General features: G+C 45.5%; 1 long non-coding RNA gene across 2 annotated transcripts; it reads left to right on the top strand.

Annotated features, from left to right (window-relative positions):
- The first annotated feature begins 6,312 nt into the window (after positions 1–6,312).
- Positions 6,313–10,346, top strand: LOC120513070. 2 transcript variants are annotated; one of them, XR_005630190.1, is made up of 4 exons: positions 6,313–7,328; positions 7,897–8,019; positions 8,204–8,265; positions 9,931–10,346. It is a non-coding gene; the product is annotated as an uncharacterized LOC120513070 (long non-coding RNA). The 2 variants fall into 2 exon arrangements; XR_005630191.1 differs by having other exon boundaries at positions 7,661–8,019.
- The last annotated feature ends 214 nt before the right edge of the window (positions 10,347–10,560 follow it).

Raw genomic sequence — 10,560 nt, 5'->3', positions numbered from 1 at the left:
TTCTGCAATCTTCAACATCACTAATACTTAAAAGAAGCATCTTAAAGAGATTTAAGTGGCATAGTTTAGGAAGTTAAGTGCTGTTGACTTCAATAGTAGAGCTTTCCAGTCTTTTGCAGCAGACTCTTTGGACTTAAGTGAAATCAGGTGCTTTAATTAGCAGCATTTTCTGCTTCATGTGGGTGTCCCCAAACCTGCAAACTATTTTCCACTTGCTTTATCAGGAGGTTTTAGAATTCCATTGTGAAGGAAAGTTTTATTTCATAGAGGCTTTCATGTTTAAAAAGTATCTTTTTAATTAATGTTAACATTTTTTCCACTTAATTAGCCACCAAAGTGCTACAACAGGAATTTAGAAAGATTCTTAAATGGCTTCTAAAACCCAGCATCTTTCAATTATTAGCCTCGAGCTAAGTAATCCTTTGGCAGAGATGAGGAATGCACGCCTGGTGTGTTCTGTGGGGTTCTCTGTCCCAGGTGGGGCTGGTGTGGTGGCCACAGGGCCCCGTGGGGGCTCCTTCCAGAGCCTCTGGCTGTGCAGAGGCAGGGCCCTGGCACTGTCTGAGCCCAGGGCTCCTGGGGACACATGGAGCCTGGGCAATTCCCTCAGAGCCCTCAGTCCACTGGTGCTTTCTGCAGCCCCGCTCCACTGGGCCCCTCTCAGACTGTCCCAAAAGGATAACGCACATGGGCTGTAGTGAATAAAGCAGCCAGAGTCCCTCCTGTGCAGGGCAAGCATCACCTGCCTCTGGGGGTTTTGTAAAACATGTTTCTCAGTGGCCAGTGAGGTTGCAGCACTGACTTTGGCTGTCCCAGCAGTTTCCAGGGGCTGTGGAACACCAGCACTGTTCATTGGCCACAGTGGGATGTGAGGGGGGAGTGCACAAGGTACCAGGAGCTCCTTGGGATCTGCTGTGAGCCCTTTGGACAGACACTGCCTTGTAGAAAATCTTAAAATTCAGTATTAAAATGCATCAATCAGCTGGTTGAGACAATATATAATACCAGTCTAAATCATGCTTTGTAATATCTCACTGTTCTATTAGATTTATTTTAAGGTGAAGTTGTCTCTGGGTGCTATAGAACAGCAACCTGGGCATGAAGGGGAATCCTGGGGTCCCTGTTGCTGTTGTCATGGTGTAACAATGTTACATGTTAGAAGAACTCACAGTGCTTTTCCAGCTCTGAAACTCAAGCCACAGGAATTTTTTTTTTTGGTACTTATGTGTTTTTTACAAAACATCAAAGCAGAGGATACAAAATGTTTGCACTTAAAGTAGGTGTGCTCAGAACCTTGTTCTGTTTCTGCTGGAGTTCTGAGGTGGCCACGTCCAGCTCCTGCCCATGCAGCCCTGTGTACCTGTGCTCACAGAGCAGGCCAGTGCTGCCCAGGTTTGTTCTTTTCCTGGGCTTTCCCATTTTTATATTGCTCTTTAAACCTAGCTCTCTTCTTTTGAAGTGAATTATTTGGGTACCATCTATAATAGGGTATGTGAGATCAAGATGGGGAGAAAATACCAAATTCTGCTGTTAAAGTGAGTAATTACTTGATCTCATGTAATTAATAACTTATAGTGTTTAGTGTTACCTCTCTGCAAGATTATAGTCTCTACATCACTTTCAAACCACAAAAATCTGTGCATCTTTGGTATGCTTTAGGCCAGTCTTGTGGCTGTTTTTAAAAAAACACCTGCTGTGCTTTTTTGAATATATTTCAAATTTCAAAGCTCTGGGGAGAGAGCTTCACCATAAGTTTGCAAGAGTGGTATTGCTATATCTGTTTCATAGAGTACAGCTGAAGACAGCTAATGCTGTCTTCAACAAAAGTGTTCTAACACCTGTTTTTCTATTCTCCCTGAAAGCCCCAACGAAAAGAAATGCATGGTTTGTGCTTAGAGGTGAGTGAACTTCTCAGCTGAGGGGGACCACCTTCTGGAGACTTGCATTGAATGCCCTGCCAGTAATCCTACTGTTTATTCTCCTGAAGGAACTATAATTTATATTTTTGCTTTCATCTCCAAGCTTTTCTGCTGAAAAAGCTCACTCAGTGAAACCTGTTTTTTTTTTCCTGTCTACATTTAAATTACTTCCTGTGAAAGAGCATCTGTGATCTCCCATGGGGTAGGCAGGCTTTTTTCCTCTCCCTGGAGAAACTGTTGTCCTTAATGTGAATCACTGAAGATGCTTGTCTTGCTGCTAAAAGGAATTTTAAAGTCTTTGATTTAAGTGATTGCGGTTTTCAGAGCAGGAATCTGCTGAAGCTACACTGAGTGTTGTAGCTGCAGAGGCTTGTGTGCTTCCAGATGACAGTGCAAGGATGCAGCTCATTTGGAGTCTGAGATTATTAATTAAAACCTGATTTGTCTGCAACTGCTTGCTCTATAACAGCTTCAGAATTCCTTAGGCCTAGATGCATATCCCAAAATATGAGCAGTTCATCTGTCCTGTGTAGAAATTTTCCAGAAAAATGGGTTCAACATATTTAAATCCCAGTAACTGGGTCTTTAATCTCTTCAAGACAAGACCTAAGAGTTCCTTCAGAGTAAGTTTCCAGGTTAACTCAATCTTTCCTGATTGACCCATGAGCCTTGTCTGAATCTGGTTTTCTTCCTCCCATGTGTGACCATACCCAAGAAACTTCTCCCTGTGCTGAACACAGCCTGTCTGAAGGTCCAGATGTTTCTGGTAAGTGCTTTTATGTAATTTGTGGTGGTTTTTCCAAGTTAACATAATCTTGGATTGCCTGCAGGTTGTGGGGCTTCCAACCCTGAAGACACTGCAGACTCCATCCTGTTCTTGGCCCTGCTTTGGGTAGAGATTGGAGCAGGTAACGTCCCAGGCTCGCTTTCCACCTGGATTAGTCAAACATTTGCTCTGTGCTGACCTTCTCAACACAGTTTTATCTGTGAGGGGGTAAAAGGCACTGCTGTCCTTGCTGCCAAGCCACAGCTGCTGCTCAAAACACTGACCACTGGCAAGAGCAGTGAACGAATTTTCCTTTCCTATAAGGCACATGCTCCTCTGGAAACTTAAAGGTTGTCATCAAAACTGCAACTCCTGAAGTACAGGTAGCCCTTCAAAGTAGAAATCAATCTCAAATTTGACTATGTGGATTTCTTGTCTCCATCTTGCACAATTCATGAGCTTTGAAGGAACTGGGTGGGTTTGGGCTGGATTGTGAAGGTGCAGGTGTGTGCTGAGTTTGTGTCACCTGATGGAAACATCACCTGCAAAGGAAGGAGAACATCTGCCAGACCCTGCTTTTGATCAAGGCATAAAAATGCCATTTTCTAAGGGCTGAAATTCAAGTTAAAAGTTTCTCAGCAGTTCTGTATTAAGGCCAAGCCCCTTCCTCATTCATGATTTGGCAGGTTGGTAACTAATACTGTGAACTGGGAAGTGAAACGTTGTTTATGTTGGATTCTGATAGTGTGCATTCTGATGTGATTTGGTACACGGGAAAGGGCAGAACACTGAGGATTAGATACATAATCATTTAAGGCTCTAAATGTTGTTATGTCCATTTCTTCTATGACTTATTGAGAGATCCTAACCCTGAATTTACACCTGTTACAACTTCCTACTTACTGGAGAATGTCTCAGAAAAGAACCAACTGAGCTGTTGGCTTCTTGAAATTGTTTTACATAAACCTGGGATATTACCTGAAAGGTAGATACCAGATTATTTATTCTGTTTCAGCCTAAAATCTCCAGAAATTCAGATTTTTGGAAGGTGTTCCAATGCCTGAGTGAGCACAAACTATGCACAGATGGTCAGGAGATGCTGAAAATCAGAAGGAATAAGTGATGTGCATGAGGTGGTACAGGAGCCTTGGAAGGTGAAGGGAATTTTCCTTTGGGCTCTCATTGCCCTCAGCTGCAATAGCTCTGGGCTTAGACTGGGTAGGTTTGTATTCCTGCTGGCCAGGTTCAGCATTGGCTGTAGTTGCCAATGGATGGCTTTGTTTCACTTCAAAAAGTAATTTTTACAGTGGTCAACACGCAGTATTACCAAGAGCTACACAAAGCCAAGAGCCCTGAGTTCCCAAATAAAGCCCTGATGCAATGGTGTGGAGGGGAATCCTTTCTCCTTTTTAAGCCTGTGGCTTTGCTTCATGGTTTAGGCTCAGTGGAGGCATCTCTGTGTCAGAGAGGATTTCATGGGAGTGATGCTGATGCTTTAAAATATCTCCTAAGTTTTTTAAAGCAATGCAAAGAGCCCTTGGGATTATGTAGATACTATACCTAGTCCTTTTACCCCTTTGAAAACCAGTCCTTCAGCAAACAAAAATAATTCCTTAGGTGATTCTTGCCAGTGATTTTGCAATGTTCTTTGTGAAACAAAATGCCCAGAGTCAAGTAACAAGTGCTGTGCTCACAGCAAGCAGGTGATGGCTCTACAAAGTGGTGATCTGTTGTTGCTGCACTGAGAATCTCATTGCTCTGAGAAAAAAAACTCCAAACTGCTCTGACCACAAAAATGAAGGTTTGGTCTGAAGAATGTGCAGCTGTCCAGGGCCTGTGCTGCAGGGCAAGATGGCAGCAGAGCTCCTGCCAGGAGGCTGCAGAAAGCACAAAGCACCAGGAGCTCTCATCTGCTGCCTTTCCAACCTGCCTGGCAAGCACTGGGGTGGGTGTGAATAGGGATCTCCTGAAGGAAGACAAAACCAGCCCACCAGGGGTCATCACCTTGAACTTGCCCTTTCAAGTGTTATCTATAAATAGGGTACCCCAGAGCAATCCAGCTGGCACCCTCTAGTCAAGCTCATCGTGATCTCAGATAAAACTATCAAGTGGAGCCAGATCTTCAGCTGCTTTATGGAGCCTTGCCAGTTTCCACTGCTTGGGAATGATCTGGAGGAGCTTCTTCCCATGCTGGAGCCTCACAGGAAAGGAGAGATGTGAACCTGCCAGTGATGGCTGTGCTGCAGCTCACTGATCTTTGCAGGTAGAGAGGAGGAGGAGGTGAGAATCCTCTCCAGGATTACAGAGATCTCATGTCCTGTAAGTGCCATGTGGTGCTGGAACCCCTGGATTTTTGGGAGTCTCACTCTAGAGCATACCCATAATGTGGCAGTGACCCAGCTACTGTGTAAATATATTTAAAAAGCAGCATTTGTCCCTGTTTTAGCAGGTAGAGGCAAGGTGGTATGGGCAGCCTGAGGTGTGGGGAAGGAGTCCTGGCTCTCCCAGGGTCTGGAGTTTTGCTTCTTGTGTTTTAGCCCAGATTTTCTTCTGGAATGTGGCATCCAGCAGGCTGTGCCAAGAGATGCTCTGCCCTGTGTGATGGCAGGGCTGCACCCCTTCCCTGTGGGTTTGCTTCCCTGTGCCTTTGCCTGTTCAGCTATGACTGGTGGGGAATAAATTATTTTTTTAGCTGAAGAACTCTAAGATTATCAGATGAACAGAACTGTGCAACAGAAAATCTTGAATTTACTAGCTGTATTTGTATCCTTAGAAGCACAGTGTGCTGTCATCTTGCCTTTATAAAGATCAAAATCCATTCTGACAGCCTGCTTTGCCTACTTTCTCTGTGGCTGAAGGCAACTTTGCAGGCCCTTGGAGCTGAAACTGTCACTTTTTGTTAATCCTGTGTGTTTCTTGTGTTTAAACTTTCAAATATATCAGCAGAGCTGGTGTAATCTCCATAATCATGACTTTATTATACAAGAGTGACTCTTGAATATCTAGCCCGAAGTTAACTCTTCTCAGACAGCAGTGGCATGGGTGACAAGAAGGCCAAGATGCTTTTCAGGTGACGTGGTAAAACCTGTGGCATTGCCCAGCCCAGCAGGGTGAGGCTCAGGCTGGTGCCTTGGTTACTGCAGGGAGATGCATGAGGCAGTGGATGGAGTGATGCTTTCCCACTTCTGCTACTTGTATCTCATTCTGGTTTTCATTTGTAGACATATTTTGTCCGTTATCTGCCACAATGACACTTAATCCATGTGGAAAAGTCCAGGCTTAGCATTTTACTTCATGAAGCTGGTAATACATTGCAAGTTAAACAACATTATTTGCTCTCTTTTCTTGTCTCTCAAGTTTGCTTCCATACAGGATGTGCTCAAGAAATGCAAGATGGAAAAAGAAAATCAATAGTCATTGATGCTAAAATATTAATGTTTCTTCAGAATGAAGGGTGGAGATTGAGTGAACTCCCAGGAGTTCACTGCAGCCCTGACTGCAGCACTGCAGCGTTTGCAAGAGCATTGGAGAGCAGAGGTAGGGCCAGCATGGGCAGGGAAAGAAGAGTGTGCTGTGAGCTGGCTTTTGTGGACTCTCTGAAGGTCGCTGACACCTTGCAGAGTAAGATGTGTCCTGTGTGTCAGGGAGGGAATGGCACCCAGCATTTCCTGCTACCCTGTGCTCCTGGAAAAATCCCCACAGGGTGTGCATCTCCTGCTCCTGGGTGGATGCAGCAGGAATGGCCCTGCAGCTCCTGCTGCCCAGCACGTCCCACACAGCCATGGCCCCCTGTGTGCCCTGTGCCAGGGCTGTGCCCCTGCCCCGGGACTGTGCTCTTGGCTGGGGAGTGAGGAGCCATCAGGGAGCTGGGAACAGATGCACCAGTTCTGAAATGAGTAGTTATTGTAAGGTGTGGCTATGACTCGGAAAGGATTACACAGAGAAACAGGCCAAGGTTTCCCCACGCTGAGGGTGTCCTCCCTCCCCAGCGGTTCAGCCCTCCCAGTTACCCTTTCACAGTGGGTTTGTTCAATTACTGTGCCAGAAAAGTGTGTTGGTGACAGAAAAAGCAGAGTGTGTCTGTGATCTTTGCAGGCTGCCTGGCAGAGCTGGCTCTGTCCTTGCCGTGCTGCCGTGAGGGGCTCTGACACCTCGGCTCCCAGCCTCCAGAAACGCTCTGTGTTCACACCATGCTCCTTTTGTTCAGGTTTCCAGAGGAATTTCTTTTTAGATGGAAACCTTCAGATGGGATTTATGTGAACATGAAAACCCATCAGGAATGGGCAGATTTGGGTTTTCCAGCCCATTCCTTGGGTGCTGCTGCCATCTAGGGTGTGAGCCAGCAGAGCCTCAGTGCCGGCCACAGGCAGCCATGGCCTTATCACACTGCCCACGGCCTTATTACACTGTCCATGGCCTTATCACACTGCCCACAGCCTTATTACACTGTTCCACAGCCTTATCACACTGTCCCCAGCCTGTTCTGCAGGGCTTGCTCTGAAGGGTTCATGGCAGCCAGGCCAGGGCCCACCGCAGCTGCCAGGGCCGAGCCACGTTTGGGGTCAAACATGGTCGTGCCACCTTACTACGAGGTGTTGTTCCAAGGGAAAAGCTGTGCAAATGCGGAGGAGCAGTGTTCTGAGGTGTCAGTGTGGTGTGGGGACACAGTGTGCTGTGGGGTTTGGCTCCTGGCACTGCCGTGCTGCAGGTGCTGTGGGTGCTGTGGGTGCTGAGGGTGCTGCAGGTGCTGCAGGTGCTGAGGGTGCAGTGACGCTGCTGGGGCTGGCGAGGAGCCCTGGGCTCATGCCAGGTCTTGCCCCTGGCTGGCCAGGTTGGCTTGGCTGTTGTTTAAAGGTCCCTGTGCAGTCTGCCAGCGTGTGTGGAGGGGGTCAGAGATGGCTGTGGTGACTGTGAGCTGAAGCAGGCTTGTGTTCCACCTGGGCCGTACTGCCACCTTTGTTTTTGTGTCAAACAGGTCTGGTCTGCCAACCCAAGAAGTTTTTACACACACTTAGAATGTGAGCCAAAGCCAGGCTGGCTCCTGTCCAGCCTGAGGGGCACAGGGAGGGAACAGATGTTCATGTCAAACCAAAATAATTCCTGTGATTGAATCTGCACCAATGGCTCTGGCCCTGCATCAAAGACTTCAAAGCAAAAGAAATTTTTTTTTAATAGTTCCAGCTCAGGTGTAACTGAAATCCCATTTTACAGACTATTTCCACAGACTCCAGGTTTGTGAAGCCCAGGAATCAGAACTCACTTTTCTTCAGCAAACCAGAGCCTGGCTGAGTGTGCTGATGCCACGTGGATTTTCCCTGAGCCTACCTTGATGAGGTAAAGCTCTGAGCTCAAATTCCTGGTTAATTAAATTTACATACGGTGTGAAATCCCTCCCATCTGCCCTGGAGCCAGGTGAGGGGCTGCCAGGGCTGTTTGCCACCCTTGGTATGGATGCAGCAGTCACTGAGTAATGCAGATCAATAACTCTGCTGTATTATTGTGACTCTCCTGATGGAAGGAATGGCCCTTGAGATCCCTGTGGACTTCAGAACGGGAGACACAGCTGCCACAAACAAGCAAGTACATTTTTTAAACTTTTAAAAAAATTATTATTATTTTTAACCATTTCTATAAGTAGAACCAAAGCTGTGGATCTGCATCTTATTCTGGCAAATTGTTTCCTCCTTGTGCCCCCCTGTGGTACCTCCTTACTCTGCTTTCACTCAGCAATATGTCATATTTTTTCTTCCCTTTCCTCACATCCTCTTCTCATTTTTTCATTGTTTTAAATAAGTCTGTGTTGCAATTATCTGTATAGCCTCTAGTGTCCAGTTGTGAGACAAAGTCCACCAAAGGGCCAGCAGGAATTAGGTGTTTTCATCTCAATGGCAGCTATGCTTTGTTCCAAGTTTCCTATTGATTCTGATGAATTTCAGTAACTTAGAGCACAAATTCTGACATCTTTTTCATCTGCTGTGGCTGTAGAATGAAGTATGGATCAGATTTTAGAAGATCTATAGTTTCAAATGCTTTGACATGGTCTTTTGGGAAGCCTTATAAAGTTATTAGTGCATTCAGGTAACTTTCCCTCCTCCTACAAATTGATTCTTTACACAGCTACTACAACTTTTTGCTCTTTTGATGTAAGTGTAGGATTGATCAAACCTTGGAGTATGCTCAGGAGTGGAGACATGACTTAAAACATGCAAAATAATACTGGGGTGAGCATGTCTGAGGCTTGTAGTGCTGGGTGCAGTGGGGCAGATTTAGAGCTACTTGGTTTTACACCAAGGCTTTGGCATTCACTATTTACTTACCTTCAATAAATATTAGTTAATGCCAATATTTACTTAGCTAACTTGCTGCACTGTTTTGGTTTCTTTTTTTACTTTTTTGTGTTTTGAAATTATGTGAAGTTGAAATAAAATATTCTTCCCTTTGAAAGAAAGCAGAAGACTGCACACCAAGGATCACTTCAGTGGGTAGTTCCCTAAATTTTCTTTTGGGTAGCCCCTGTTTTTCCCTTACCTTTGGAAGTACATAGCAGAAATTACTCATTATTGCCACCCTGAGTTTTTCCCCATTTTTAAAGGCTTCTTGGACATTTTATCCCTATCTGAAATACTCTTTGGAGTCCTGTGGGGCTGGTGGGAAGGTGATTCAGTTCCTAGAAAAATGTTGAGCTGGCAGTTTTCAATGTGTGAGTGCTTTAGATTAATCTCAAATGAGTACATTTAAAGCTGTATTGATTTCAGTGTGCTGGGAACTTGATTTTTTTTCTTATTTGTTAATATGGAGGTAGCTGTTGGAGATAGCTACTCACTTTAAGTATTACAGGTGGACTGAAATCCATCAGTGACTCAGAGTGCAATTAAATGCTTTCTATTTTGGGTATTTAGAGATTTCAGAGGCTGCTAGCAATTTGTTATGAAAGCAATTTGGTTATAACAAGTATTATACATTGTGTCTTTATTTATAGAGTTATATCATACCTTGAAGTGATGCTTTTGGGCCACAAAACAGGAGAAGTGGTGCTTCACTGAGGGACTTTCTGGATGGGGACTGTGAGGGATGGTGGTGTCCCTGCAGTGGTGACACTACCTCAGCAAGACTGAATATCAGCAGAGAAAAATGCAGCTTGCTAGGCACAGGCACCAGCTATAACTAGGAATTTTAGGAGAGACCTTTAGTGCCATAAATGGCTTTAAAGTAATTGATTGATTAATTAATGTTTGTGTCCCACAGAAGGAAACCTTCAGCAGCTTCCCTTAGCAGCCATGCAGAGCCTGGAGCAGAGCTGTGGGGTGGATTTGCCACAGAGCCTGTGCTGGACCTGCACTGTCTGATGGGGAGCCACAGCAGGAGCCTCAGCTGCAGAGGATGTGCCCACCTGGAGTGTCATGGTGTGTGTCACCTCCTGAAGGATGGCTCCATCCTCCCCAGGGCTAACCTGGCTGGTGCCCTGCACAGAGGGGATACCCACACCACAGCACATGAACCAGTTCAAGGGAGCTCCAGCTCAGCTGCTGCTGCTTCAGGCCAGAAGACCCCAAACCTGGGTTTTGACATTAAAAAAAAGATGATTTCACTGATGAAATTGGCCTGAAACTGGCCATTGTTGGCCTGATGAAGGTACATTTCAATAAAGGTAGCCTCCTGGATGTATGGCTTTCCTGTCAGATTTTACTTTGGGACTGATTTGCTCAGAAATTGGGGCATTGCTTCCTACTTGCATGTCTGTCTGGCATCCACAGGTGATGAATGTGGAAGTGCCTTGATGGGCTTTTCCTCAGAGTAGTGTGGTAGGGCTCCTACAAACTGGGAGTTTGGAGTAACAGCCACAAGTCATTGCATGTAACTCATTTTAGACTCCAT

This window comes from Passer montanus, unplaced genomic scaffold (genome assembly GCF_014805655.1).
Source record: "Passer montanus isolate IOZ18808 unplaced genomic scaffold, ASM1480565v1 scaffold8, whole genome shotgun sequence".
NCBI classification, from domain to species: domain Eukaryota; kingdom Metazoa; phylum Chordata; class Aves; order Passeriformes; family Passeridae; genus Passer; species Passer montanus.
The sequence above is the reverse complement of the archived record's forward strand: the minus strand, read 5'-3'. Positions and strand labels throughout refer to the sequence as shown.